This window comes from Sparus aurata, chromosome 12, assembly GCF_900880675.1.
Source record: "Sparus aurata chromosome 12, fSpaAur1.1, whole genome shotgun sequence".
Classification (NCBI taxonomy): Eukaryota; Metazoa; Chordata; class Actinopteri; order Spariformes; family Sparidae; genus Sparus; species Sparus aurata.
The window spans coordinates 2,939,953-2,965,827 of record NC_044198.1 but is presented as its reverse complement, the minus strand read 5'-3'; the positions used below and the strand labels follow the sequence as shown (position 1 = coordinate 2,965,827).

Genomic DNA, 25,875 nt, shown 5'->3' with positions numbered 1-25,875 from the left:
GAAGACTGTGTAATTGTAAATAATATTTCACATAAACGAAAATATCTGTTAAATGAATAGTAAGCTATACTTTAAAATTATCCCACAAAATGTTTGAAAACTTATGCCTACTTGCACAGTATTCACATAGTGATAGTTATATTTATTTGCTTATATTAATTGCCATGCTGGTAATTTTTGCACTTTCAACTTTCAACATTTCAACTCAATTTGGTACTAACAAGGGTAAAATGGCTCAGCTTTCATCAATGTCTGTGATTGCTGACCGACCTATAAGAAGCATTGTTGTGATGACTTTCATTTCGGGTGGTATTGCATTGTGGCGTTGGGTTGGAGAAGTAAGTGCATCTCTAATGAGATCAACCACAAACATGATTCCTCCACGATCCAATCTGTAGCGTTTCATTAATTCACTGTCATCCAGTGTTTGGAGAATATCTCTCCTGCCTCTTCCGTCTGCCATTTTGTCCTCTGCTTAGGGAACTCCTAAGCCGCTTAAAAGTCCTCTTCCCTGCTCTTAACAGATCTCACCTTAGGAGCTCTCTAAAGAGCTAGGATTCTTTAGGAATAGCTTTTATCTTTACTAAGATCTACTCTTCACTTTTAGGGGAAATTCTAAGAAAACATCATTATTCTAAGAATTTTCTTAGAATTTGGCCACTAGGAGCAACTCTTTGCACTAAGAATTTTTAGGAATACGGCCCCAGAAGTACAAACTTCTTGAAGTACAATTTTTTTCAAACAGTATAAAACTTTCTCCTATCTCTTCCTCAGCAAAAAAAAACAAAACAAAACAAAAAACACACACACACAAAGTAAAATATACATTAGTTCTGAAACACCTAGCGGAATTAACAAATAAACTAATTCATTTTTAAGTATGAACTCTTTTATTAGACAAAATTTAGGCTTCAGAAAACACCCCATAAAACCTGTAGTGCCTACCAAATGAATAATTTAGTTAAACTAGTTTTAATAATACATTTTGCATAGTCTATTTACAGGGTTCGTACACATTTTTCAAGGTCAAATTCAAGCACTTTTCAAGCACTATTAAGGGTCATTTTCAAATTTGTCCAGCACCTTAGGCTGGGGTTAAATACGTATCAACAGGAATATATACACTCGTGTTTATTTTTTTTCACTTTTTATCACAATTATGTACATTGTATTATGCTGTAAACATCTAAAATTATGTTTCATAATAGCAAAAAGTTTAGAAATTAAAGGAGAATACAAAATTTTATCCAAAAAAAAGGGAAGCCATTTGGTGTTCTTCAGGCACAATCGCATTGAGACAAAGAGAGCCCTAAGAGCGGTGCGCCGTTTAGCTCAGTTGGTAGAGCGTGGGTCCCATGTGCCAAAGCTCTGCAGCGGACCCAGGTTCGACTCTCGGCCTGGGTCCCTTTGCTGCGCGTCACTCCCCATTTCTCTCTTCCTGTTTCCTGTCATATCTTCAGCTGTTCTATCAATACAGCCATAAAAAAAAGAAAAACCTGAGAGCAACCTGTAATTTCCCTTTTTGACATACATTTTTATGCTTCAAAATGCAGTGTTGGGAGTAGCGCGTTACAAAAGTAATGCAATTATTGTAATGCATTTCTTTTTGCTGTAACGCAGTAATGTAAGGCATTACGAAAACAAAAATTGGTAATATTTTACTCGGTACAAATCTCAGTAACGCGTGCTATAATACATTTTAAACCTGAAATTAAGTGGTGTGTTTTTATACAAATTTGCCAACAACTTCCTGTTCGTGCTAGAGAACTATTGATTGAGGAAAAGATGACTGCAGCAGCAAAGTTGAACATTGCATTCGCAAGATGGACATGCGCTCATTATTTTCAGTTCGTCAGAGACAAGGATGCGAAGAACATTATAGTTAAGTGCACCTTGTGTGCAAAACCAAAAGATCTCTCTACCTCGCGAAATAGCACAACTAACTTAATGAAACAGTTAGAGTGGTGCCACACTAACATTAAGCTAGTAACCAAAAGAAAGCAAACTGAGGATGAGAGTGGAGAAAAAACTAAACAGCAAAAAACATTTTCCCATTCTGCGATGCTTCAATCTCGAGAAGTGAGGAGACTGGTGGCACAGTATGTTGTCGAAGATATGCTGCCACTTTCAACAGTGGATTCTCCATCTTTTAGAAAATGTGTGAGCAAGATCCCCGTCCAGGCTAGTAATGACAAGTTAAGCTATCATTGCCTCAAGAGGTTAGTGCTGCTGGGCTACTGACTATAATATAAATAGCTACCAGAAGAGCGACATAACGTCAATCTGTTTCACGTCAGTCCGTATCCAGATAAAACATACAAAAACTTCTGTTAAACACAATAAAGATTAGCTAAAGGGCTTTACAATGTAGCCCCCCCAAAAAAAACACACACACACACATGCACACACACACACACACACACACACACACAAAACCAGCTGCTTTTGAAAGGTCTGCCCAAACTGAATTTGAGTGTTAACATCGAACATTTTGGGATGCATGACCGGTTTCTGCCCCATGAACAGATTAAGGCTGCATTTAAAATCAACGTGTGTGTTTCAAAAACTTTAAATACATTGTAGTCTGTACTGTCCCTGGTATATAGAAGAAGGTGGGACCTGTCCATGCATCATGCATGTTTAATCACATCTAGAGGACATGTAAATCTTCTCATAGGACTGAAACAGGTAGTGCACCCCAAATGTTTCAAGTTTAACATTGCAATTCATGTTCAGTATGGCCAGCCCTTTCAAAAACTGTTGTTTTCAGTGTTGGTGGTTGTGAATTTTGGTGAAAGTAACTTAAAAGTAATGCAATAGTAGTGTAATGCCTTACAATTCAAAGACAGTACAATTATAATGTAATAAAGTTACTGAAATGACAATAACAAGTAGTGTTGCACGGTAAACCGATACTAGAAAGGTACCGCGGTACCCAGCCGTTGAAAACAATACTTTTTTCACGTTTTATTAGTATCAGTACTTTATGAACTTTATGCGACAGCGCGGCAGCGTGTCTGTGTGCAGCTTCTCTCTGCTTCCTCACTGCCTGCAGCCAGAGTGGGCATGGTTTCACAGTGACAGACAGTCACAGAGCAGAGCGACACAGACGTGTTGGCTCTCTTGGTACGGATTTAAAGCATCATTTACAGACGGGCTTTGTGGTGTCCGTGGGCTTGCCCTTACTGTTGGCAACGTTAACAAAATATTCGTGCGTCTGCTTTTTCATGCCACTCTCAGCTGACAGACACGCGGACTTGTTCAAAGAGTTCGAAGAGCTGCAGGTTAGCGATAGATAACTTTAAATATCCCCCGGATGGAAGTCAAGCGAACTTTTTTCACCGTCAGAGCTGCAGGAGGCAGTCAGGGGTAAAGCTAACTGTTTAACGGTCCGATGTGGTTCCACACATCTCTGTATGCAAACATAACGTTCACACTGGTAGCATGAACTTTACCATAACGTGCGCTGGTGTTCACAAGTATGCTGATCAACAACACCACTTATAAATGATCGTTTTTAAGTCAATCAGTACTAGTAATATAATCATAGCATGTGCATTTTTGTCAATAATTTATAATATATATTGTAATTTATATTATTAGAAAATGGTCTGATTAGAGCACAGACCTCCACCAGGTCTGGGCCATTTGTGGTGTACTTTAGTGCATTTATGTAGTTTGCAGGATAATAATCCAGGGTTTAAACTTTAACAACATGAAATGCAAATTGCAAATTTCCCCTTTGTGGGACGAATAAAGTATTATCTTATTTTATGAATTGCCAGACTTAGAGTTAATGTCATTTATGTTCATTATTTTTATGCTGAATAAAATTGTAGTTTATGTGCTGTTATTTTTTTTCTACTACAAGCACTGAGCTTTTAATGGAAAATCAGGTTGACACCTGACACTTGTCTTCTTGGATACAGAAGCTATAAAGCTCAGCAGCTTTTACAAAATATATTTTTTTATTTTGACTTTTGAAGTGTTTTAATTAATAAAAAGAAATAAATCATTTTAAGTTCCACATTCTGTCATCTGATATTTTATTCCATTACTTCTGATGATGTTCTAGTTTTCCGCCATGGTATCGTTTCAGTATCGGTATCGAGATATTTTTAGCAGGTATCTAACCGAAGTCATAATTTTGGTATCGTGACAACACTAATAACAAGTTATAAAATATAGCCGCAAGCGGCAATCTGCAGGTTCTAACCTCTTTCGGCCCAAACCGGTCACCCTGACCCTCATCCCTCGCAGTCAATGATATCGGCGGCTGTGTTCCTCAAAGATCTGTACAACACATAGCCAAATTGAGTCTTCAGCTACATGCTAATGGCATTAATAGCGCCCCCCATAGGTAGAGCTCAACATGCTTTGGTAGGCAGATGCCCAGTGCGGTTGTGAACCTACCCACCAAGTTTTGTGATGATAGGACAAAGGGTGTGGGAGTTATGACCAATCATTTCTAAGCCCCGCCCATTGCAAAAATACATGGGTCCCTTGCAGCCATGTTTTTTGACCAATGTGGCTCAGAAATTTGTCTTTTCATCCCCCGAAGCCGTAAACCAAATTTGGTGTTGATAGAGTCAATCTTTCAAAAGTTCTATTCATTTTACTGTTTTTAACGTTATGCAAATTAGCAACAAATCTGTAATAGCGGCTTTCGTGGTGCAAGAGGCTTTTTGTAGAGGACTATCAGGAGGACGTAAATGCAAGATTTTAACTCAATAGCACTTATGGCTTGGCGGGGAGAACCTTTCAAAGTTTACACCCTATGTTATAGCGCCCCCATCTGACAGATTGAGATTAAATTTTCGGAGCAGCATTCTGAAATCATTTATACTCAACCTACCAAGTTTCGTGTCTCTGGGTCCTTGCAGCTCGCCATTAATTGATAAAACGCAAACAATGATGGTTATTGATGAATAGGCCACGCCCACTTTCACCTATCAACATGGCACTGAAGATATTAATTAATACTCGCCCCTAGAGCATGCATACCAAATTTGTTGAAATTCCATCAAAAGGTCTCTGAGATATGCATGTGTAGCATTTATAGCGCCCCCTATAGGTTGAGCTCAACATGCTTTGGTAGGCCGATTCCCAGTACAGTTGTGAACCTACCCACCAAGTTTTGTGATGATACGGCAAAGGGTGTTGGAATTATGGCCATTATGGAAATATGATCATTTCTAAGCCCCGCCCATTACGAAAATACATTGGTCTGTGGCAGCCATGTTTTTTGACCAATCTGGCTCATTTATAGTACACTGCAAAAACTGAAATCTAAGTAAGATGAAATATCTTAGATCAAGGTGACATATGCTTCTTTTTTGCCTGATAAGATAGTTCTTCTAGGCGGTTGCTGTGGCGCCATACTAGGTGGCAGCCTGTGACAGCAGCTTCCGTTGGTTTTCAAGTTTTTTAGTAGTTTTTGTTGTATTTCTGTCCTGATTTTGTTGAACTTTGGCAACTCTTCTCCAGAGACTGAGAGAAGACAAACACCTTTCTTTTTTTCTTTTTTTTAAACATTTACGGCACTTTTTTTGTGATTCTTTTGCTAACCCTAGCAACGGAGGGTCAGGAGCATATCATTGAGCGCTTTGTTTACACACGCGACCAGCTGATTGCGCTGTGTGAACCTGCACTTCTGCCCGGAGCCAGGCCTGAGGTCCTGAAGGAGCTGTGGAGGAGACGCCGTGGCTGCAGAGCCGGAGTGAAACGGAGGGTGAAGAAGAAGAGACACAGACTGGCTGTACCAGCGATCGTCATGGGGAACGTGAGGTCTCTGGGGAACAAGACAGACGAGCTCGCTGCGCTGATAAAGGCTCAGAGGGAATATCGTGAGTGCAGTGTGTTGTGTTTCACGGAGACATGGCTTCACTCACACATCCCGGACTACAGCGTGGCGATTCCCGGCTTCAGTACTGTTCGGGCGGACAGGGACGTGACAAGCAGCGGAAACAAGAAAGGAGGAGGGATTGCACTGTATGTGAGTGAGAGGTGGTGTAATCCCGGACATGTTCATGTGAAGAAACGTCTCTGTACCCCGGACATTGAACTGCTGACTGTGGGGATGAGGCCTTATTATTTGCCCCGGGAATTCACATCCGCCGTCATTATCGGTGTGTACGTTCCTCCTTCAGCTGATGCAGCGCTGGCCTGTGACGTCATCCACTCTGCTGTTGCCTAGATACAGACACAGCATCCTAATGCATTTATTGTCATCACTGGGGATTTTAATCACGTCTCACTGGACAAAACCCTCCCAACATTTCACCAGTATGTTGACTGCCCCACCAGAGACTGTAACACACTGGATCTGTTGTATGCAAATGCTAAGGATGCATACAGTCCCACAGCCCTCCCCCCTCTTGGAAGATCTGACCACAACCTGGTCCTGCTGACCCCCAAGTATGTCCCTCTTGTTCAGCGGCAGCCTGTCCACACTAGGAGCGTGAGGAGGTGGACACAGGAGGCTGCTGACGCACTACAGGACTGCTTTGAGTTGACAGACTGGGATGCACTTGTTGAGCCACATTGAGAGGATCTCGACAGCATGACCAACTGCATCACAGAATACATCAGGTTCTGTGAACACACCACCATGCCAACCCGGACTGTACGCTGCTTCCCTAATAATAAGCCGTGGATCACCAATGACCTGAAAGCTCTTCTTAACAAGAAGAAGAGGGCGTTCAGGTCTGGAGACAGGGAAGAACTGAGGAGAGTGCAGCATGAACTCAGGGATATGCTGAGGGCATGTAAAGACACCTACAGGAGGAAGCTGGAGGCCAAACTCCAGCAGAACAATGTGAGGGATGTGTGGACTGGTATGAAGCAGATCACTGGGTGTAAGGTGAGCGGCAGACAGTCATTGGGAAGCCTGGAGAGGGTAAACGAGCTGAACAGATTCTTCAATAGGTTCAGCTCACAGCCTTCTGTCATCTCCCTGACACCTCCAGACCCCCACACACCCTCACTGCCCCAAATGCTTCCTCCCCTCCCACCTCACTCCCCTGCTGTGAGCTCTCCTGTGCAGCACCTCTCCTCCTCCTCCACCTCCTCCACCTTCACGTCCTCCTCCACCTCCTCGTCCTCCACTGAAGACACCAGCAGCCTCCCCCGCATGACTGTGACTGCAGGCCAGGTTAGGAGACAGCTGGAGAGACTCCATCAGCAGAAGGCTGCAGGCCCTGACGGTATCAGCCCCAGGATCCTGAAGACATGTGCCAGCCAGCTGTCTCCTGTCCTACAACACCTCTACAACCTGAGCCTGGATCAGGAGAGAATACCAGTGCTTTGGAAGACGTCCTGCCTGGTTCCTGTTTCAAAGAAGTGTACACCATCAGACCTCAATGGCTATCGACCAGTGGCCCTCACATCTTACGTCATGAAGGTGCTGGAGAGACTGGTTTTGGCCAACCTGAGGCCGCAGGTGAGAGCCCTGCTAGACCCTCTGCAATTTGCTTATCAGCCCCACTTAGGAGTTGATGACGCTGTCATCTACCTGCTGCAACGAGCCCATTCGCACCTGGATGGTGGAGGAGGTACTGTGAGAATCACATTCTTTGATTTCTCTAGTGCTTTTAACACCATTCAGCCACTGCTACTGGGGGAGAAGCTGCGGGTGATGGGTGTAGACGACACAATGATCTCCTGGATTACTGTCTACCTGACAGGCAGGCCACAGTTTGTCTGTATGGGCAGTGTTCTGTCTGATGTGGTGGTTAGTGATACAGGAGCTCCACAGGGGACTGTACTGTCTCCTTTCCTGTTCACCTTATACACTGATTTTCAGTACAACACTGCGTCGTGTCACCTGCAAAGGTTTTCTGACGACTCAGCTGTTGTTGGGTGTATAAGTGAGGGACAGGAGGAGGAGTACAGGGCACTGGTGGACAACTTTGTGGAGTGGACTGGACAGAATCACCTGCGGCTAAACATCAGCAAGACCAGAGAGATGGTGATAGATTTCAGGAAGAAGAGGAAGACGGCTTTCCAACCACTGCGCATTCTGGGAAAGGATGTGGAGGCGGTGGAGGATTACAAGGACCTGGGTGTTACCATCAACCACAGACTGGACTGGAGATCTAACACTGAAGCTGTGTACAAGAAGGGGATGAGCAGACTTTACTTCCTGAGGAAGCTGAGATCCTTCAACGTGTGCAGCAAGATGTTGGAGATCTTTTATCAGTCTGTGGTGGCCAGTGTACTTTTCTTTGCTGTGGTTTGTTAGGGAAGCAGCAACGGAGCCAGCGACACCAACAGACTCAACAAACTGATCAGGAAGGCTGGCTCTGTGATTGGCTGCAAACAGGACACTCTGGGGGCTGTGGTGAAGAGGAGGACACTGAAAAAACTGTTATCCATCATGGATAATCCTCTCCACCCTCTCCAACTCACACTGGTCAGACAGCGGAGCACCTTCTCCGGAAGGCTGCTTCAGCTTCGCTGTCGTAGCAATAGATACAGGAGATCTTTCCTGCCACAAGCCATCACTTTATACAACAACTCTCTTACCTCTGCCTGAGGGAGAACTCTGGTCTCTCTACTGTTTTGTTGTATATATTATTATTGTTATAGTATATTTTGCATATTTTGTTTTGTTGTATATATTATTATTGTTTATTGTTTATAGCACACTGTGCACTGTATATATACACTATGTATATATTGGCTTCTATTTATGTTATGTACAAAGTGTTTTATTTGCAGACCCACTACTGCTGTAACAAAATAATTTCCCAGTTTGGGATCATTTGTCACACCGCGGTGAAGGATGTCCTGTTTTGGGGTTTTGTCTGGCAAACTTCCTGTTTTATGTTGAAAATCTAATCCTCCTCTCGTTTCAGGTCACTTGCTCTTCCTCCTGTGTCACCGGTCTGATGTCTCCCCTGATTCCCTGATTGTGTCCACCTGTGTCACCCTCCCTCATGTGTATATAGTCCTCGTCTTCCCCTGTCTTGTTGCCAGAGTATATCGTCTCATCGTGTACCTCCAGCCGTCTTCCACAGTCTTGTCAAGTCTTTAAGTATTGCCTTGCTTGAATTTCTGTTTTCTTTGTACCCCTCTGAAGAAGAGTGATTTTTGTCTTGCTAAAGTTTTGGTCAGCTTGTTCCTTTTGAGAAGCCTGTTTAATTTCATAGTGCTTTGCTTTTTCCTCCTCTTGGAGCGTTTTGATTTGTAGTTTTCTTAACTCTGTGTAGTGTAGTTTCTGTTTATAGCCTTTTGTCATCTCCTCCTCGTGAGCAATTTTCTTTTGTGTAACTTTTCATCGATTGGTGTTATTTAGATCATTGTAGATATTGCCTATTTGCCCTTTCCTCCCTCGGGAGCGATTTTCTGTTTATTGTTTTTTGCCTTGAGCCACGTTTGTTTTGTTTGTCTGTTCCTCGTCTGTGCAGACGAGTCTAGAGTTTATAGCCATTGAGTTATCACTCTGTCTGAAGAGAGTACCAAGAGTTTCAGAATAAAAGCCTGTGTTAATCGTTCTCTGTCTGCAACTGAGTCCTCATTTTTGCCAAGTCCTAACATCATTAAAGTAAATCTATCTATCTATCTATCTATCTATCTATCTATCTATCTATCTATCTATCTATCTATCCTTGTGCAGTGACTTTTTCACTTGTTTTAAGTGTTTCGGTCCTTAATTATCTCAATAAGATATTTACAGCTTGTTACTGAGATTGTATGACCAAGTCTGAGTAAGTACATGCTTGAATCAATTGTTTTATTATCAGTGAAACAATATGTAGTCATATACTATAACGGTTGGCACAGTTCTGTGAATTGACACTTTATATTTAAACATTTAACATGTAACATTTTAACCACTTTCAAGTCGAACTAGTTTCTCGTTATACATTCAGATAAATCACTGTATTGTATGTTTTCATTTGCTACAGACCTTCCTTAATTTGATCTCCCAAGGTCAAATTACAAGGCCACTAAAGCTTGTCATACCATATCTGGGGAACACACCATGAGTTATTTTCTGTACAACTCTATTACATCCCCAAGATGGTATTTTACCTGTACAAAAGTTTGGCTCTTGCTGCTAGTTGTGTAATACGATGTAAAATCCACCAGCTTTTCAGCATCGACTAACTCAGTAGCCTGCGCAAGGTGTGGTACCTCAACTACATATGCCATGACATTTCTATCAAAGTGCATAGTTTGAAATGGTTGGTATTCCAAACAATAAAGACTAGAATCAACAAGATATATGTTTTTCACCAGTCCAAATTCTGGCATATTACCATTCATCACTTTGGCAAGGATCATTGACTTCTGAGTTATGTATTTATTGCCATTGATCATAAGCCATTTGACTGATACAGCGTGGTTTACTTCATCATAACCTAGGAAGTCTCTCAGTTTTCCTTGTAAATACTGTAGATCTTTAATCTCAGATACAGGTCCCATCTCCCTTTCATTTGAAAATATTGGGTGTAATGAAGGGTCAACATTTTGGCAGTTTTCATATATCTGGTTCTGATTTATCAAAGACTTGCAAATGTTTCTAAAATTGAGCTTCAAAGCCCATTGTTTAAAGAGGCAATGTTTAGATTCAAACCGCATACACATATGTCTAACCATTGGACCCAATGATTTAATCTGTGATGGCAAATGTATCAGATAATGCTGTTAAGGTGTAATATTGCATTCTGGGAAAAGCTTCTTCCAATGCTTCATATGATTTTTAATTAGTGACTTCAATCTAGAAACAGTTGTAATGGTAAGAATAGGTGCAAACACTATCTGCACAATCTGTATTAGGGATTGAGGAGGATTTTGGCTCCTGATTTCAGCAAAAAACTGATGAAAACAACGCAGATAACGCACTGCCATATCATTTTGAAATTTAAAAAAATATATATTCACAACATATGCACAATTAGAGTTTCATCTGCAGTCTCTGAAAATGATGGGGGGGGAAGTACCTGAAACGATATATTATTGATGTACTTAACTACATTATCTAGCAAAATAGGGGAGCTCTGTGAATTAATCTTTTTTAAATTATGATTTATAATGGCCTCTATGGGAGTATAACGAGTTTTTAATATTGTGAAAACAGCACTCTGAACTGCGGGAGCCCATGCGCCGGAGGAGCAAGTTAAATAAAAAAAAAAACGACAACCCCACACCCCGGCTAAAGCCTGATTTATGCTTCTGCGTCGCTGCGACGGCGTAGCTACGTCGTCGACGCAGACCCCTACGCGGACCCTACGCCGTAGCCTGACGTGCACCTCCAAAAAATCCTGACTACGCGTCACGTCGACGCGTCGAGACGCGAACGGTAAGGACTGTGATTGGTCCGCTCAGAATGTGATTTCCGGCAGTTGCTTTTTCCGGTCAACAGTATAACAACACCGCCACCGCATTTGTTGTTCAATATCCACGAGCTCTATCTCCAAAAACACCCACTCCATCTCAGTTGCCATTGTTTACTGTCTGACCGGAAGAAAACCAAGGAATCCGATATGAACCCCCCGAAACCAAACAAAGACACAGCCACACCCCCCTAGCCGCTTGGCGGAACAACGCGTCCCCTCAACGCAGAACTATGAATGCTCAATGACGGCGTAGGGTCGACGACGTAGCTACGCCGTCGCCGCGCCGCAGAAGCATAAACCAGGCTTAACGCCGAGGAGCGTCTCCCCCCCCCCCCCCCCACACACACACACACACACACACAAGGGTGTCTGACAACTTCGTGGTTTGGGCTGGTTTTTATTGGATTGGGCGGGTTCTAAGATGTGACTGGGCTGGAAACTGTCAATCTGATCTGGCAACACTGTCAGTCAGCGGTCAGTTCAGTTGCAGTTGCTGCCTAGCGCTTTAGCTGTCTTACATCATGCTGTCTGAAGTTTAGGCCGTTTAAGTCCTCTAAAGTCGCAACGCCATGGATGAAGATGGAAGTGCTTTTTCAGGTATGGATCCTACAACAGTCGCAGTATTGAAAGGTAATGTTAATTTGCTAATTAGTGAAGTTAAGCTAATTGTGAAGTTGGCTAGCAAGTGCTAACATGCTAATTTTAACAAACTGGTTTACTTGCTGAGCTATTACATGTGGGCTATGAACAGTTAGTAACTACACTAACAGTCATCCCTTCAAAAGGTTTTATTGCCAGAAACCGTTTTAAGGTACAAGATACAGGGAGTTAGCTTATTTTGGTTTTTGCTTAAAAGTCCCATATAGTGTTGTTACGATACCAAAATTATGACTTCAGTACGATACCCACTAAAAATATCTCGATACTGATACTTTTTTATTAATTAAAACACTTCAAAAGTCAAAATAAAAATAGGCTATATATTTTGTAAAAGCTGCTGAGCTTTATAGCTTCTGTATCCAAGAAGACAAGTGTCAGGTGTCAACCTGATTTTCCATTAAAAGCTCAGTGCTTGTAGTAGAAAAAAAATAACAGCACATTAACTACAATTTTATTCAGCATAAAAATAATGAACATAAATGACATTAACTCTAAGTCTGGCAGTTCATAAAATAAGATAATACTTTATTCGTCCTACAAAGGGGAAATTTGCAATTTGCATTTCATGTTGATAAAGTTCAAACCCTGGATTATTATCCTGCAAACTACATTAATGCACTAAAGTACAACACAAATGGCCCAGACCTGGTGGAGGTCTGTGCTCTAATCAGACCATTTTCTAATAATACAAACTACATTGCTTGGGAGTACATCCGTGGTTTTCGGGAGGGTTACTAGCGTGCTAGTCGCCCGACTGATCCATCGGGCTTTAGTACATAAATACCCACCACAAGTAGCCGCATGAAGACTAGGGGGGAGCTTAGCTAGGGAAACTGGGTGATTAGATAGCGGGGAAACTCCAAACCGATGGGGGATTAATTCTCCGATGCGCACAGAGAAATTTTGCAGTGTCTTGTCGGGCCTGTTTTGGGATTTCGGTGTTGGTTCAGCTGTTTATGCATAAAAGTTGCCGGTGCCTCCGAGCTGCTGTCCCTTATTCCTTCTGTTTCTTGTGAGGCTGGTGTGTTGGCTGCATATGCGCCTTTTATTCGGGATGGTTTTGTTTCTCTGGTTGGCAGTGATGTTAAAGTCCCGATAAAAATCCTGCGGGATACAGGGGCCTATGACTCTTACATTGTGGACTATGTGTTGCCTTTGTCGAAAGAGACTGACACTGGTGATTGTATTCTCAGTCGAGGGATGGGCTTAACTGTCTTGTCTATTCCTTTGCACAAAATGATCTTGAGCTGTGAGCTTGTGCAGGGTGAAGTTTCTGTCGGGGTGCGGTCGGCCCTGCCTATTGAATGGGTGCATTTTATTTTGGGAAATGGCTTGGCTGGTGGTCGGGTCTGGGCTGACACTCCTCACTCACCTGTGGTTAAACTCTCACCGGTTGACGGTCAGCCTAACAGAGGCTCTGATGGGTTACATGATGTTCTTTCAGCCTGTGTGGTTATCCGCGCAGGGGGTAGAGCTGGACCGGTGGCTTTGGCAGATGTGGAATGTGATAAAGCGGACATGGTTTTGTCCCTGTCTGATTTTCCATTGTCGGTGTCACAAAGTGAGCTGGTGCAGGAGCAGCGGAGTGACTCCTCATTAAATGAAATGTATGACCGTGTTTTGTCTGCGTCTGAACTTAGCAGTGCTGTTAGTGGCTACTTTTTGCAGAATGGGGTGTTGTTGAGGAAATGGGTCGCTCTGGGTTATGACAATGTGGGGGAGGCTGTTTTTCAGGTCGTGGTGCCAGTTAAATTCCGTCCACAGGTTTTAAAAGTGGCCCATGATGAAAGTGGACACTTTGGCGTGAGAAAAACCTATTTGAATGTCTTAAAGCATTTTTTTTGGCCGCGCGTAAAAAGGGACGTTGCTTTGTATATTAAAACATGTCATGTGTGTCAATTAACAGGAAAACCGAACCAGGGTATCAAGCCTGCCCCACTTCTGATTCAGAGCAGGATATTAAAGATGCCGTCAGCCCTGCTCTGGTCGTAAGTTCAGTGTCCATTACGCATGAAGATGGTGTGCCGGAGCCTGATGACAGTTTGCTATATGGTCGTCTAAAAAACTCTGAAGCATCAAGTAATTTGGACAAATTGTTGTCTCACTTGCCAGAGTTGGGACGTAGTGAGTTATCTGAGTTGGTGCTGAAATATCCTTGTTTGTTTGCCGATATCCCTTCTCGTACACAGTGGATAGAGCATGATATTGACGTGGGAGATGCACAGCCTAGTAAACAGCGGTTCTATCGCATGTCACCTGAGAAGCGTAGATACCTGGATGCGGAAATAGATTATATGCTCCAAAACGATATTGCTGTGCCTTCTGCGTCAAGTTAGGCCTCTCCATGTATTCTGGTGCCAAAGCCGGATAAAACACCTAGGTTTTGCACAGATTTTAGAAAGGTAAATGCGGTCACTCACCGGGCCAGGGGCACAGAGGCCACTGTGGCCGTACAATGATTTTTTTTTCATGGGGCATCAAGGTCGAAGTGCGGGGCAACAATAGTTTGTTGAAGAGTGCCGGAGTGCCCCTCCCCTCTCTGTGCATGAAGGAGGAGGGGCGGGGGGAGCAGTGCAGAGAGCTCCGGGTCAGCGGCTTGCCCGGAGCAAGGATCACAGCGCAAATTTTAACTATATCGATATACGCGATAGGGTCTAATTCCATATCACATTTAAAAAATATATCGATATATGTTTTATATCGATATATCGCCCAGCCCTAGCTCAAGGGATATTGGCAGGTGCCGCTGTCTGTGCGCGCACAGAAGATTGCTGCGTTCATCACGCCAGCAGGTCTGTATTCCTATACGGTGATGCCATTTGGGTTAAGAAATGCTCCAGCGACGTTCCAGCGCCTGATGAATCGGATTGTGGCAGGGTTAGAGGGCTGTGCAGTTTATCTAGATGATTTGATAATTTACAGTGACACATGGCACTCTCACCTTGAGCACATCCGTGCACTGTTTGAGCGGCTGGCTGAGGCGCGGCTCACCATCAACCTCGCCAAGTGTCAATTTGCTAGGGCAACCGTCACTTATTTGGGCCGTGAAGTGGGGCAGGGCTGTGTGGCTCCAGTCCAGGCTAAGGTTGTGGCAGTTGCAAATTATCCCCCGCCTACAACAAAACAGGAGCTCCAGCGGTTTTTGGGCCTAGTCGGATATTACAGGAGCTTTTGTAGAAACTTCTCTACGGTCGTGTACCCTCTGACCGAGTTGCTTAAGACCAAAGCAAAATTTGTGTGGTCTCCTGAATGTAGGCAAGCCTTTGAAAATGTGAAATGTCTACTGTGCTCTTCCCCTGTTTTGGCAGCTCCACGTTTTGATCGGGCGTTTTTGGTCCAGGTAGATGCCAGCCAGGTGGGAGCAGGTGCGGTCTTGCTGCAGGAGGATGATGCAGGGGTAGTGAGACCAGTTAGCTTCTTTTCAAAAAAGTTTAATGGCTATCAAGCCAACTATTCTGTTATAGAGAAGGAGGCACTGGCACTCGTCTGGGCTTTGCAGCATTTCGAGGTTTATTTGGGAGGAGCGCCTCTAGTGGTCTATACAGATCACAACCCCCTGACATTCTTGCAGTCTCTGAGATGCCCGAATCAGAGGCTTATGAGGTGGTCTTTGTTTCTGCAGGCCTATGATCTTGAGATCCGGCATATTAAAGGAACAGACAACGTCATGGCAGATGCGTTGTCACGTGCTCCTTTGACTTGAATTTAGATTTTTTCTCTGACATGATGTTAACAGTATACTGCCATTTCCTACTGACTTACTCTTGCTCTGCCTCTTTTCTTAATTTGCTTCCCAGGTACCAGGGTTGCTGAGGATGGGTGAGTGAGCAGTAGGCCAAGGACAGGAGGAAGGTTATGCGTACATGTGTATATATATTTTTTCTTTTTTTTCTTCATTAGTCTCAATTATTGGGAGTGATTTAAAGTGTTTTGCTTTGTTGATTATAGAATGCCGGTGGTTCCCTTTGGTCACACCGACTTTATGGGGGAGGGTGTGACGGCCCTGTATGTCTATGTGTGCTTTGACTTCCTGTGTTGTCTCTGAGGTGGGAGCTGGCTGCAGTGGTGACTGCGAGGACCTGATTGTGATATTGGAGGCACCTGGGCTCAGTGCTCCACAGGATATAAAAGGCCCAGCGTCTTGCCAGCCGCTCTCTCTCTCAGACCCTGACCACATTTGCATCTTCTTGGTTTTGTTACCTTTTGTTTACTTTACTGCACAACACCCATCACACCTCCATATACATGCACCCACATGAACACCACTGATAATACTGATTGAAACACATCCCATTCTTTACTGATTATTTTGAGTTACAATAAAACATGGACTTGCCAGTTTTTGTTGTCCTTTTACCTTCGTTTGTCATGGCCTAGAGCCAGGTTTGTGACAACACCAGCGCACGTTATGGTAAAGTTCATGTTACCAGTGTGAACGTTATGTTTGCATACAGAGATGTGTGGAACCACATCGGACTGTTAAACAGTTAGCTTTACCCCTGACTGCCTCCTGCAACTCTGACGGTGAAAAAAGTTTGCTTGACTTACATCCAGGGGATATTTAAAGTTATCTATCGCTAACCTGCAGCTCTTTGAACTCTTGGAACAAGTCCGCGTGTCTGTCAGCTGAGAGTGGCATGAGTGCTCCTGCCGACCGTCCTAGGCTTGTTGAAAAAGCAGACGCACGAATATTTCATTAACGTTGCCAACAGTAAGGGCAAGCCCACGGACACCACAAAGCCCGTCTGTGAATGATGCTTTAAATCCGTACCAAGAGAGCCAACACGTATGTGTCGCTCTGCTCTGTGACTGTCTGTCACTGTGAAACCACGCCCACTCTGTCTGCAGGCAGTGAGGAAGCAAAGAGAAGCTGCACACAGACACGCTGCCGCGCTGTCGCATAAAGTTCATAAAGTACTGATACTAATAAAACGTGAAAAAGTATTGTTTTCAACGGCTGGGTACCGCGGTACCTTTCTAGTATTGGTTTACCGTGCAACACTAGTTTTCAAAATAAATAATAAGAAGAATGTATAAATAAGAAGTAATTAGGAGAAATAAGAGAAACTTTACAACACTGCAGCACAAGGCTTTTTGGTTTTACTGCAATTTTCCTGTAAACATACATTTTTGTTTATTGCACTGCAGACTGCGGTGATGCACTGTTGGACCTGATCTTCGAGAAGGTTTTCCAGGACCCTGCCCCATATGTGAACGAGGTGCTGAAACTAATAATCCCTGAAGATCTCTCAGACCACACAGACAGGAAGCACAACTCTCGCTCTCCAACCCAGAGAGCCCCAGCACCAGTTTACAAAGCTTCTGTAGGCTATATTGGCTGAACACAATTCAATATAAAGTCAGCACTGAATGTTTACACCCCATGGCAACTAGATACTTTCTTTGTTATTATTTTCATATTGATATTGAAGTTAATATATAAAGTCAAACTGTTTCACTTCAGATATTTATTTTCTTCTTCTTGTTATTATTATCTCATTCATGTCAACACATGTTTACAAATGTTTCTTACAATAAAACATCTTTCCTAACTGTGTTTTGTGTTTTGATTGTTTGATATGTAATTTTCATGTTAATAAGTAAAAGATAATAAACTATAAGCAATGTAAGATAGAGGAAGCAGTTATGTACTTTTCATCATAACACTTTTGCGATAAATGAATAGTATTTATGTGACTAAAAGCTTACTGCACTATTCCCCTCAGACGTACAGGTCCATAGTCTGTCTGATAAATGTTCAGTGCATTCTGCAGTGCAGATACATTCAGGCAGGCAGGTTACAGGCCAGGAGGGTCCACCATTCATGATGGTGGCTCAGGAAGTTGCTGTAGTCTTCGTGTAACCTAGAAATTATGAAAGGTAAGTGAGTGACAATAGATTAGAGCAGTGGTTCTCAACCGGTGGGGCTCGCCCCCCGACCACCGACAAATCTATCTTTTACTGGTGTTATTGGAGACTTTTGTGGTGTTTGGAGACTCTGACTCGAAAGCACGTATCACTCTGCAGTTACCGTGCTCAACGAGCAGCGGGTGCTGCCGTGAGTCCCTCCCCCGTCCAAAAGCACTCACAGGCGGTCAGTCTCTCAGTAGCCTCGCGCAGCAGTCCAGCCTGCAGTCAGAGCAGAGAGGAGACACACAGCACTCCGCGTCCAGGATGCGCATGGCCGCCGCCGTCCCCGCCCTGGCGTACAGAGCGGGGTGTAAATGTACCGTATATTACCAAATAATAGCCGGGTTTCAATTAACCGCAGGGTCCCTTTAAACACTGGGTGCAGATGTATATTTTGATAAATAACCAAATAAATAAATTATTATTATTATTATTATTATTATTATTATTATTATTTTTAAATCAAGGAAGAAGACGTGACCACTGACACTGCACATTTTTCTTCTTCGCCTTCTTCACATATTGTGCTTGCTTCCTGTCAGTCAGTATCACATTGATGATCGCCATGGCTCCGGTGCAGCAAAAAATAAAAAGTACGACTTGAAATTCAAACTTTCTGTCGTAAAATATGCAGAGGAAAACTCGGGAGAAGCAGCCGCTAGAAGTTTCTCTGTCGACCCCAAGAGAGTGAGAGACTGGCGGAAAAATCAAACTGAGCTTCAGCATCTGTCTGAGGAGGACAGCAACAGGACCAGGCTGCCTGGTGGAGGGAGGAAGAAGGTTAGCGAGGAGCCTGAGATAAACATGCGGGAATGAGTTATCAGCAAACGGGCACGCCACGAGAGAGTGTCCCGCAAAATGATCAGGACGATGGAGAAACAAATGTCCGCCACCGTGAGTGACAGCAGAGATGAGGAGTTTGCAGCGAGTGCTGGTTGGCTGTATCGTTTCCTCCGCCGCAACAACTTCACTTGCAGAAGGATGCCAGAGAATTCACCGAGAAGCTGGAGAAGTTTGTGACATTTTCATCCCGGATTTTTGTGAGGAATGAATTAAATGTCTGTCCCAAATTGCCGCCTGGTATGTTCAGTGATTGAAACAAATGAATGCCCCGACTATTATTTGGTATTTTACGGTACGATAACTCTCCCGGCCGGGGAGAGAGACACGCATCACAGTGCTCAACTGCAGACACATCAAAGAGGTGACGAGACGAGACTCATCATGACTGACAGGCATCAAGGCCACTCAGCGTTACCTTACCGACCCGCCCCCAGATAAATCATTCACCAAAACAGGGCCTGTGGCAATTCTGGACAGCTGTTTTTTTTTTCTTTCGTTTTTTTCCTTCTTCTTCCTTCATGGGCCCCTGTCGGCGTCTGTGTGTGTGTGTGTGTGTTGTGTGTGTGTGTGTGTGTGTGTGTGTGTGTGTGTGTGTGTGTGGGTGGGTGGGTGGGGGCGCCAACTGCGATGAACCAGCTTTGGGGGGGCCCAGCTTGCAAAAGGTTGAGAACCCCTGCCTTAAACTCTTGCAAATGCTCTGCAGTATTTAATCAGTAATGTGAAGTATTGGTGGAATTGGCTAAAGGCATAATAAACACAGAAAATGGACAACAACTCTTTATTAAGGCTTTTTTAGAGTTTCATTAATTTCTTGAAATGTGTTATTTATTGCCTCAAGCGCGCCGACAACTGAGGCCAATAAACTGCACATTACTGTTTGTCTGTCCAGGACCTCTGCCGTGATGATGTTTGGTCTTGGCGCAGCACCGGGGCCAGAGGGCACACGCTCTGAGGAGGAGACCTCGCCGACGTGATGCTGGTGCCTGGCTCTGAAACTTTTAAAAATACAATAAAAATGTATACCCATGTTACATGTGTAAGCCTAATTATGTATAAGAAATGTAGACAGTCAGAATGTGATAGATTTTACAATGCAAGCAAAAGGGGGTTGTTAGTTACCTTTCTGCTCTGGCTCTGACGCGAGTGCGTCTGCGTCACCTCAACCGGAGTCCGTTCCTCTGGCAACGCTGTTGACTGCCTCCATTATTCTCTTCCATACAGCGTTTTTATGAGCTCCTTTAATTCCATTTTTGTGTGGTGTTGTGACATGACATTGCAGAGTTTGGTGGTGTGGCGCGACATGCCAAAGTGTGCCGGTGTGACGTGATATGGCAGAGTGTGGTGGTGTGACTCGACATGCCAGAGTGTGGTCTTGTGAGGTGACTTGCCGTTGTTTGGTGGTGTGACCCAGAGTGTGGTGGTGTGATGTGACATGCCACAGTGTGGTGGTGTGACGTGACATTCCAGGGTGTGGTGTTGTGACATGACATTGCAGAGTTTGGTGGTGTGGTGTGACATACCAAGGTGTGCCAGTGTGACGTGACATGGCAGAGTGTGGTGGTGTGACGTGACATGCAGTAGTGTGGTCGTGTGAAATGCCAGAGCGACGTGAAATGCCAGAGTGTGCTAGTGTGATGTGACATGACCGAGTGTGGTGTGGTGGTGTGATGTGGTGGTGTGACTCAACATGCCAGAGTGTGGACTTGCTACGTGACTTGCTGTTGTTTGGTGGTGTGACCCAGAGTGTGGTGGTGTGATGAGATATGCCTCAGTGTGGTGGTGTGACAAAACATACCAGAGTGTGGTGGTGTGTTGTGACATGACAGAATCTGGTGGTGTAACGTGATATGCCAGAGTGTGGTGGTGTGACATGCCAGAGTGACGTGACATACCAGAGTGTGCTGGTGTGATGTGACATGACAGAGTGTGGTGTGGTGGTGTGATGTGAAATGGCAGAGTGTGGTGTTGTGACCTGACATGCCAGAGTGTTGTGGTGTGACGTGACATGCCAGAGTGTGCTTGTGTGACATGCCAGCGTGACGTGTGGTGGTGTGATGTGACATGGCAGTGTGTGGTGGTGTGACATGACATGCCAAAGTGTGCTGGTGTGACTTGACATGGTAAAGTGTGGTGGTGTGACTTGACTTGTCAGAGTGTGCGGTGTAACGTGACATGCAAGAGTGTGCTGCTGTGTCGTGACATGCCAGGGTGTGGTGGTGTGACGTGACATGCCAGAGTGTGTTTGTGTGACATGCCAGAGTGACATGACATGCCAGAGTGTGCTGGTGTGACGTGACATGCAAGAGTGTGGTGGTGTGATACGATATGGCAGAGTATGGTGGTGTGAACCAGAGTGTGGTGGTGTGACGTGACATGCTAGAGTGTGCTGGTGTGACTTGACATGGTAAAGTGTGGTGCTGTGACTTGACGTGTCAGAGTGTGCGGTGTAACGTGACATGCAAGAGTGTGCTGCGGTGTCGTGACATGCCAGGGTGTGGTGGTGAGACTTGACATGCCAGAGTGTGTTTGTGTGACATGCCAGAGTGAAATGACATGCCAGAGTGTGCTGGTGTGATGTGACATGACAGAGTGTGGTGGTGTGACTTGACATGCCAGAGTGTGTTTGTGTGACATGCCAGAGTGACGTGAAATGCCAGAGTGTGCTGGTGTGATGTGACATGACAGAGTGTGGTGTGGTGGTGTGATGTGACATGGCAGTGTGTGGTGGTGTGACATGACATGCCAAAGTGTGCTGGTGTGACTTGACATGGTAAAGTGTGGTGGTGTGACTTGACTTGTCAGAGTGTGCGGTGTAACGTGACATGCAAGAGTGTGCTGCTGTGTCGTGACATGCCAGGGTGTGGTGGTGTGACGTGACATGCCAGAGTGTGGTGGTGTGACATGCCAGAGTGACATGACATGCCAGAGTGTGCTGGTGTGATGTGACATGACAGAGTGTGGTGGTGTGACTTGACATGCAAGAGTGTGGTGGTGTGACATGACATGGTAGAATGTGGAGGTGTGACGTGACATGCCACAGTGTGGAGGTGTCACGTGACATTCCTAGGTTGTGGTGTTGTGACATTAAGTCGCCGAGTTTAGTGGTGTGGCGTGACATGCCAAAGTGGGCCATTGTGACGTGCCATGGCAGAGTATGGTGGTGTGACGTGACTTGCCATTGTTTGGTGGTGTGACCCAGAGTGTGGTGGTGTGACGTGACATGCTGGAGTATGATTATGTAACGTGACATGCCAGAGTGTGGTGGTGTGACGTCACATGCCATAGTGTGGTAGTGTGATGTGACATGCAAGAGTGTGGCGGTGTGATATGACATGGCAGAGTATGGTGGTGTGACCCAGAGTGTGGTGGTGTGACCCAGAGTGTGGCGGTGTGACTTGACATGCCAGAGTGTGCTTGTGTGACATGCCAGAGTGACGTGAAATGCCAGAGTGTGCTGGTGTGATGTGACATGACAGAGTGTGGTGTGGTGGTGTGATGTGACATGGCAGTGTGTGGTGGTGTGACATGACATGCCAAAGTGTGCTGGTGTGACTTGACATGGTAAAGTGTGGTGGTGTGACTTGACTTGTCAGAGTGTGCGGTGTAACGTGACATGCAAGAGTGTGCTGCTGTGTCGTGACATGCCAGGGTGTGGTGGTGTGACGTGACATGCCAGAGTGTGTTTGTGTGACATGCCAGAGTGACATGACATGCCAGAGTGTGCTGGTGTCACGTGACATTCCTAGGTTGTGGTGTTGTGACATTACGTCGCAGAGTTTAGTGGTGTGGCGTGACATGCCAAAGTGGGCCATTGTGACGTGCCATGGCAGAGTATGGTGGTGTGACGTGACTTGCCATTGTTTGGTGGTGTGACCCAGAGTGTGGTGGTGTGACGTGACATGCTGGAGTATGATTATGTAACGTGATATGCCAGAGTGTGGTGATGTGACATCACATGCCATAGTGTGGTAGTGTGATGTGACACGCAAGAGTGTGGCGGTGTGATATGACATGGCAGAGTATGGTGGTGTGACCCAGAGTGTGGTGGTGTGACCCAGAGTGTGGCGGTGTGACGTGACATGCCAGAGTGTGCTTGTGTGATATGCCAGAGTGACGTGAAATGTCAGAGTGTGCTGGTGTGACGTGACATGGCAGAGTGTGGTGTGGTGGTGTGATGTGACATGGCAGAGTGTGGTGTGGTGGTGTGATGTGACATGGCAGTGTGTGGTGGTGTGACATGACATGCCAAAGTGTGCTGGTGTGACTTGACATGGTAAAGTGTGGTGGTGTGACTTGACTTGTCAGAGTGTGCGGTGTAACGTGACATGCAATAGTGTGCTGCTGTGTCGTGACATGCCAGGGTGTGGTGGTGTGACGTGACATGCCAGAGTGTGTTTGTGTGACATGCCAGAGTGACATGACATGCCAGAGTGTTCTGGTGTGATGTGACATGACAGAGTGTGGTGGTGTGACGTGACATGCAAGAGTGTGGTGGTGTGACATGACATGGTAGAATGTGGAGGTGTGACGTGACATGCCACAGTGTGGGGGTGTCACGTGACATTCCTAGGTTGTGGTGTTGTGACATTACGTCGCAGAGTTTAGTGGTGTGGCGTGACATGCCAAAGTGGGCCATTGTGACGTGCCATGGCAGAGTATGGTGGTGTGACGTGACTTGCCATTGTTTGGTGGTGTGACCCAGAGTGTGGTGGTGTGACGTGACATGCTGGAGTATGATTATGTAACGTGACATGCCAGAGTGTGGTGGTGTGACGTCACATGCCATATTGAGGTAGTGTGATGTGACATGCAAGAGTGTGGCGGTGTGATATGACATGGCAGAGTATGGTGGTGTGACCCAGAGTGTGGTGGTGTGACCCAGAGTGTGGCGGTGTGACGTGACATGCCAGAGTGTGCTTGTGTGATATGCCAGAGTGACGTGAAATGTCAGAGTGTGCTGGTGTGACGTGACATGGCAGAGTGTGGTGTGGTGGTGTGATGTGACATGACAGAGTGTGGTGTGGTGGTGTGATGTGACATGGCAGTGTGTGGTGGTGTGACATGACATGCCAAAGTGTGCTGGTGTGACTTGACATGGTAAAGTGTGGTGGTGTGACTTGACTTGACAGAGTGTGTGGTGTAACGTGACATGCAAGAGTGTGCTGCTGTGTCGTGACATGCCAGGGTGTGGTGGTGTGACGTGACATGCCAGAGTGTGGTGGTGTGACATGCCAGAGTGACATGACATGCCAGAGTGTGCTGGTGTGATGTGACATGACAGAGTGTGGTGTGGTTATGTGACGTGACATGCAAGAGTGTGGTGGTGTGACGTGACATGCAAGAGTGTGGTGGTGTGACGTGACATGCAAGAGTGTGGTGGTGTGACGTGACATGCAAGAGTGTGGTGGTGTGACATGACATGGTAGAATGTGGAGGTGTGACGTGACATGCCACAGTGTGGGGGTGTCACGTGACATTCCTAGGTTGTGGTGTTGTGACATTACGTCGCAGAGTTTAGTGGTGTGGCGTGACATGCCATTGTATGGTGGTGTGACCCAGAGTGTGGTGGTGTGACATGACATGCTGGAGTATGATTATGTAACGTGACATGCCAGAGTGTGGTGGTGTGACGTCACATGCCATAGTGTGGTAGTGTGAGTTGACACGCAAGAGTGTGGCGGTGTGATATGACATGGCAGAGTATGGTGGTGTGACCCAGAGTGTGGTGGTGTGACCCAGAGTGTGGCGGTGTGACGTGACATGCCAGAGTGTGCTTGTGTGATATGCCAGAGTGACGTGAAATGTCAGAGTGTGCTGGTGTGACGTGACATGGCAGAGTGTGGTGTGGTGGTGTGATGTGACATGGCAGAGTGTGGTGGTGTGACGTGACATGACAGCGTGTGGTGGTGTGACGTGACATGACAGCGTGTGGTGGTGTGACGTGACATGACAGCGTGTGGTGGTGTGACGTGACATGCCAGAGTGTGCTTCTGTGACATGCCAGAGTGACGTGAAATGCCAGAGTGTGCTGGTGTGACGTGACATGGCAGAGTGTGGTGTGGTGGTGTGATGTGACATGGCAGAGTTTGTATGGCGTTAAAAATGTTTCAAAAAGCGTGCGCACGTATCCACTGAACGTGTCACTCGCGCCTGCTTTGACACCTGTGCAGCAAGCCGCACCTGACATGTAATGTAGTTTCCTCATTGACTTATAATGGCCCCCCGTTCACGCGTGATGACTGCTGCACGCCGGCAATCACACGACGTGTAGTGACTACGCGTAACATTCATGCGCCTTTTTGCGAACGCACGTGTTAACGCTCGCATGAAGATGATTGAACATTTTTGTCATGCGCGTACGCGGAAATGACGTATACATGAACGCCTTGCGTAGTTGTTCTGTGTTCCATTTTCATCCAGTAGATGGTGCAATTGATCCAATGCGAGATACAGACATATAGGCTTTTGCCTGACATGATTCATTTTAACCCCGGAGTGAGGGGACAGCCTTCCATTCCGACACACCCTTCCATTGCGAAACAGCCCCACTCCGAAACACCGCTGTTCCGAAATTGATTTTCAAGTTTACATGACTTCCTACATCAAAAACTGCCGTCCGCTCACCGGCCGCACTCACACAACTCATTGCTTTTTATTGCTAATAGGCCTTTGTCACTATCTTCATTTATTATGTAGTATATTTTCGCTTGCAGCAAACACATTTAAACGTTTGTCTAATCTTTTTACACGCACTATCCGTGGTGCTGGAATCCCCACTTCCAGCCGCACTCGCACAACTCTGAAATAAACTGTGGCCCATGGGTGCAATCTGCCGGGGAATGACCCCTCTTCTCGTCCGTTTTAACATAACTTGTCTTTGTGGAAGGTTAACAAGGTATGAGTGGATTGAGCACTGCTGCTCAGTTTGTCTTTGAAAAAAAAAAGCAGAGGAGAACACAATAGGCTACCTATGTATTTTTGATTCAATAAACATGAAATTGATTGTGTATCCATCTCTTATAGCCATAGACGGATTATCATGACCACGGGCCTACACACGCAAACTGTGCGCACGCAAAGGCGCTGTAAGGCAAGGGCGCAAAGGCTGTTACATAAT

At 45.3% G+C, this 25,875-nt stretch overlaps 1 long non-coding RNA gene across 1 annotated transcript; it reads left to right on the top strand.

Moving 5' to 3' along the window:
• The first annotated feature begins 11,693 nt into the window (after positions 1-11,693).
• On the top strand, positions 11,694-16,343 carry LOC115592400 (uncharacterized). The gene is made up of 2 exons (XR_003986136.1): positions 11,694-11,975; positions 15,803-16,343. It is a non-coding gene; the product is annotated as an uncharacterized LOC115592400 (long non-coding RNA).
• The last annotated feature ends 9,532 nt before the right edge of the window (positions 16,344-25,875 follow it).